Source organism: Anopheles gambiae, chromosome 3 (assembly GCF_943734735.2).
Source record: "Anopheles gambiae chromosome 3, idAnoGambNW_F1_1, whole genome shotgun sequence".
Taxonomy (NCBI): Eukaryota; Metazoa; Arthropoda; class Insecta; order Diptera; family Culicidae; genus Anopheles; species Anopheles gambiae.
Window position 1 is genome coordinate 68,803,888 of NC_064602.1, and position 6,000 is coordinate 68,809,887.

The 6,000-nt window shown below is 40.4% G+C and overlaps 1 long non-coding RNA gene across 1 annotated transcript in view; it reads left to right on the forward strand.

Annotated features, from left to right (window-relative positions):
• The window catches only part of LOC133392981 (uncharacterized), a 130,598-nt gene extending 125,117 nt beyond the window's left edge, over positions 1–5,481 (forward strand). Inside the window, exon 2 of the long non-coding RNA XR_009765943.1 lies at positions 5,356–5,481. This is a non-coding gene — a long non-coding RNA (uncharacterized LOC133392981). The remainder of the gene's footprint in view (positions 1–5,355) is intronic.
• Positions 5,482–6,000: the final 519 nt, after the last annotated feature.

The following is a 6,000-nucleotide window of genomic DNA, read 5'->3' on the forward strand; positions in this document are numbered from 1 at the left end:
CTGTACCGTGGGGTAGCTTTCTTTTTACCCAATATTTAGTGTTTGGGTTTTGAAACGGATTTTTACTCGGGTGTTTTGTTTTTATACGGGTAATATATGGTATTTTTGCTTGAATTTTTAATGCATTTTTTGTCGCTTATTCATAAAATTGCAACATCTTTAATCATTGTAAATACTTTTCGCTCAAATTGAGAATTCTAGGATTATGATTGATTTCTTTAATGAATTAATAAGATGAACGCGATTAATTAAAACATTTTGCCCGGTACATTTGGCATTTCTCAAATCAAATCTAATAGCCTTAACGGGCCTTAAAGAAGAATTGAGTACTGTGGAAAGATTGTTTAGTAAGTTTGAGTGGATTAACAAATAAATACTAAATGCATACTAAAGATACGTTTATACTTTTTTCCTTTACAACGGCCTAATATTGCTTGTGTAAAACAAGGATGCCTTTTTCAACAAGTAAAACAACATTTTCCATGAACATGGCTACATGAATATGATTCTCAGCACGATGCAATGATGATCTTGCAACATAAATCTCAACCTCTGCTGACGCTTTGCACGAATGATCATGCAAGTGCTTAAACGCTTTCAGTTAGAAGTTGTAGCACTGATGTTCATAAAAGTTGTCTATGTTTTACATTTAAGATATGTTTTACTGGAATTACTTGAACGTCGTGCATCCATACTTGTTAACATGTCTTTTCTCATTTCAAATTTTCTTTAGATACCGTTTCATCGCAGCCATGTCATATATAGCAATTACATACAACAGGAAAAAAACTGACATTGGGGTCCTTCACGATTCTAGTCAGTTTTTTTGTATGGAGTTTGACAGATGGAGGCTGAAATCATGTCAACACTCATTCCAAAACCACACATAAAACTAGCCAGCAATTATCAGTCTAGACTATTTTAGCATCAAAGATAGAATAAGATTCGAGTACCTGGCCAAAAAAAATGGCAAAACAAGGTGGTGTTTACATTTATCCCAAGGTGCATTAAAGAGATCAGGTGATGGAATCTACTTTCCGGAGGCTTGACCAATACAAAAAATACCCTTGAAATCTTCATTCAGAGGCAGAAGCAATATAAATCACCCTTTTAAATACATACATCTTGGGATAAGCCCATCTGTATATTATACCCACTTTGATAGCTGTTCGAAAACTGCTATACAAAGCAAACAGCTGACAGGCTGACATTTTTCAAGAAATTGAAAATATCTCATTTGGTACATCCCTGTATGCTTGTAATGTCTGTTTAATTTAAGCATTATTTTAAATTTATCATTGAATTATATGAATCCTTAGTTCGTAGCAATCAAAATAACGTGTTTATTGCTTATTGAAACATTTCTCAAGGATATTTGATCCTACAGAATGTATTTTGTTTTCGTTGTTAGTTAAGAGGAGTTTTTAACCTTGCTCACATTGTTTAGAAAGCATTAACTCACCGCACTGACAGTCTTTGATAAAACATGTTATTTAAATCTACATAAAACCGCTTTTGAGCAATAGACCGTCCTGTTCGCATAGAATACAATTCGTCAAAAAGGATACGGTTTGTAGCATTCACAAAATAGAGTCCATCAAAAATAGAATCTTTTATTTCTAAATTTAAACACACACCCACATAAACCACATAAGCTAGCGATGTTAGCTGTGATGAACGTGTCAGAATATCCCATTCGCCATTTCGAAAGTAATAGGCTCGACCCACCCTCAAAACCCCGATCCGTTTGGTCAGCACTAAGGAAGCACTAAGCCACATCTTCATCCTCCAAGAAAGATGATAAACACGTGTTGTAAAAGCGTCCACACACATCTTGTTTGCGGTGCAATGATTCGTCGCCCTTCCGTCTCTGTTTTGTGAAACGGACAAGAAAATACGGATGATATCTTCATCCCTGCTTGACCCATGCTTTAGTGTGCCCCTGCTTGAATAGTGCCCAATTCAAAGCACCGGCCTTTACAAAGAAAAGAAAGAAAAACCAGATGACAAACGAAGTCAGTCAAAACGAGCTACGGGTATGGGAAGGTGAACGATCCGGGCCGTAGCTATTCTTCGCTCAACCGAATGCGTTGTCTAAACATATTATGAAATCTTTTATTACAACTTCTTAATCTTCTCCATCACTCTCTTCCTTTGCCCTACCCGCGTCACCGAGCAAACATTGTCACATAAAATTTGATCCGTCAGCGTTCATCTGTCAAGGTGTGCCAGGGTAAGCAACGGCTAGCTCCCGCATGCCGGGCGTGGATACGATTCGGTGAGCTTTGCCAAACCGGCTAACCGGCATGATGTGGCACAAATGTGAAGATCTCGGGTGTTTCAAACAACAACGACGGAGCCTCCTCGTCGGTTTTAAACCCATGTTTTTGGACGAGTCATCAATTTTCGAGCTTCGGTTTTTATGGCCTGCTCGGAGTCTAATCCGAAAACGGAGCTGGAAACACCAACTATCCCCCCCAAACCTCCGTTGAACCTGGGCCGGGGCTGGGGCATTTTCACTCAGTCCGGTTGTCTGTGGCAGAGGATCAGTGTTGTTTTTTCGGATCCGGCCTGAGACTCAAAAGACACGGGAAGAGCAATGACACAGCAAGACGCAGAGCAGTAAGAATGTAAAGAAATGAACATAAGGATCATAATAACATCTTCCATTTTGGGCAAAGGGGGCTCGGGTGTCTGTGCCTTTTTTTGCTTCCCTGTATCTCTTTCCTTTGTCTTTGTGCTCCAACTCCCTCCGTCGCCTTTGTCGAGTTTTTGCCGCTAAGACTACAATTTCATATTCCGTTATCCGAGCTGTCTTTTCATTCCTTTGGACTCGGATCAGACCATCAGCCACGCTGCTACTACAGAAGAGGATGGAAATGTGCAAAAAAGAAAAAAAAAACACCTTAGCTTACTCGTGATCCCATATGTCAGCTGTGTGGGACGAAGGGGCCGAACAGGGGAACAGGAAACAGGAAACAGGCCTCCCAGCTTGTACGAGTCCATTATTGGCTGGTGTGTGCGCCTGTTTTCTACCTGATGAAGCGGTCCCGAGGCCGACCACTTGCTTCTTCGTTGCCTCTTCACAGCTGGTTGAGCTTTTGTCGATAAAAGAATGGCTGGGCCGGTCCCGAACATGAAAAGTACGATGCAACCCTAACGTCTCCTCCCTTCCATTTCTTCTTGCAACACTTGTAACCTACTCTCGTCGAAGACGAACGGAATTTTCACGGGAAGGTTTCGGTTCGGCTGAAACAAGAAGCGCTGGAAAAGGTGCGAAAAAAAACAATCGGATCGGGATGGAAGGGGTTTCCTTTTTTTCGTCTTACTACCGAACTTAATTTCGTCGGAATGTGCTACATTCGACAGGGAATCAATTTGAGGCTTCGTTAAAGGGATGAAATGAAGAAAAGCCGTAATCGTTTTCTGGTTCTGGTTTTTGGGGAAAAAAGAGTAGCAAATAACAAAAAAACGATTGCAAGGAAGAGGAAGTGATTGAACGTACCTGGATAAAAAGTGGGCTCCCGGACTGGCACAGCAGATTGATTCGTTATGGGGCGTTGAAAAGAAGGTTGCTAGATGATGCCTGATGGAAGGAGAGAGAGAAACAGGGAAACGAATAAAAACATGGATAAAATACGACCATGAGCGATAAAGGAAACGAGGGTACCGAAAAGAAGGAGTCAGGAAATGGCCCTGATGCGATGATGGGACCACTCCAATCGACACTCTACCAGTATGTGTGTGTATGGGCACCATCACGGTTGAGCGCATTATGATTGGAAGATTCAATTACATGCCGTACTCAATGAAAAACCAATAGATTCGCTCACTCCGTTTTTTGTTGTAGATATTGGATCAAATCATCCCATCGTTAGTTCGTTAGAAAGGACTTATACTTGTACTGCAATACATCGATATAATAACGATGAGTACAGATACGGACACTAAAATGTAGAGGGTGTACAGGTCTATCGTCAATGCCCGCTCGTCCCCGGGAGCCCTCTAATTAAGCACCCTTCCGAGAGTTTGAGCGTTCGCCACTTACCGATCGTTGCCATAATTTGGCTACGCTTTCCGCCCAGCAAGGTTGGACCGGGTTGGTTCCATCGACAAGGACGATGGATAGCTGTGGAACTGTGTGTGAGTGTTGCTTTTATATGCGTAATTATAATCCTATCGGTAGAGTGGCACAGATGTTTACCCTGGGTTGAGCTCAGCGTAAAGCTCAGAAGGGCTTTTCAATAGTTTTTGGAAAGGTGAGACCCTTTTTAAAACTGTTTTAATTCATGAAGCGTTTCTCGGTAGGTTGATGCATTTAACGAGCTCATCCACACAGGCTTATGCGAGAAGCATTACTCTTTATCCAGGATATCAAGGATTTTTTTATTATTTTCACTCAAATCAGCCGCTGTGTTGGGCAATCCAATCATAAAAGATTTATAAATAAAACATATTGGGCATTTTGAAGAACAATTTTAAGTTTATTTTCTTTTTTAAGGAAATTTGAACGTTAGCAACCGAAGAACCACCCAACTCCTTTTTCGTTTAAAAAAATATTTCAGTTTGTCCCGATCTAAAGTCGATAGAAAGTCTGTCTCTTATGTGTATCTTACCATCTTCTAGCTGCATCCTACTGTTCGTAGCTCAAGAAAAATTTACTTTGCCTTTTACACTTAAACATGCCTAAAGAATGCTTTATTATGAGTGTACTAAGCCAAGTTTTAACATGTCTTTTGTAAATGCTCAATAGTCTCTAAAGTTGTAAAACCTTAAAATTGTTCTTAAAAGACGCTTATAAGACTGTCTGTCCAAATATACGTCAAAGCACAGTTCAGAACATATTATTTGCGACTACGGCATCAATATCAATTGATCTTATTAAATGCATATTCAGTCTTGGATGAAGCGAACTTGGAACAGACTATACAGGCTGTACCTGAGATACGCTATTACTATTGCCACTGGTGCCCCGCTAGTATACCAGCGCCACTACTTAGCCATATATATTGCATTTCAAATAGCCTGAGTTTGAATAGTGTCAAATCGTCTAGTCACATATCAAAAAAACATATGACAAGGAAAGTCCTTCTGATCTTATGTTTTTGTGTATTTAATATATGTCAGCCATGTTGATATTTTCACAAACAAATTCATAGTTTACATGACGAATAAAGAAAATGGCAATTTACAAAACGTGTTTCACGTTATGGTTATCATGTCACAGCTTTGAAATAGTTTTTGGTGTAAATTGAGGCGCTTTGATATTTTTCAAATAAATATGAAGTATTTTAACAGTGAAATGGTCATGGCATGACCATTATGGCTGTTGGATTTTAAGATGGCAATTAACAGGTTGGCTGATAAGTCCCCGGTCTAACAAAGAAAAACACATTTTTTTTGTCAAAATTCGTTTTTATTATTCAACATAGTTCCCTTCAAGAGCGATACAACGATTATAACGACCTTCCAATTTTTTGATACCATTTTGGTAGTACTCCTTCGGTTTTGCCTCAAAATAGGCCTCAGTTTCGGCGACCACCTCTTCATTGCAGCCAAATTTTTTCCCTGCGAGCATCCTTTTGAGGTCTGAGAACAAGAAAAAGTCGCTGGGGGCCAGATCTGGAGAATACGGTGGGTGGGACTTATCAGACCGGGGACTTATCAGCCAACCTGTTACCTTATTGGCAAGACCTGAATAAGAATTCCGCAGTTAGCAAGGCGGAGGTTCGAATCGGGGTGCCAACCTTTTTCAAGGCTTTTGATCAGCAGTTTATTCTCCCACTATATAGTCCACTATAAGGCCGGTCTAGTGGTACAGTCGTCAACTTTTACGACTTAACAACATGCCCGTCATGGGTTTAAGCCCCGAATTGACCGTGCCCCCTTACATAGGACTGACTATCCATAGGTAACAATAAGTCACTGAAAGCCAAGCTCACTTCGCTAGGGGGTACAGGCAGGCCTTGACCGACAGCGGTTGTTGTGCCAAAGAAGAAG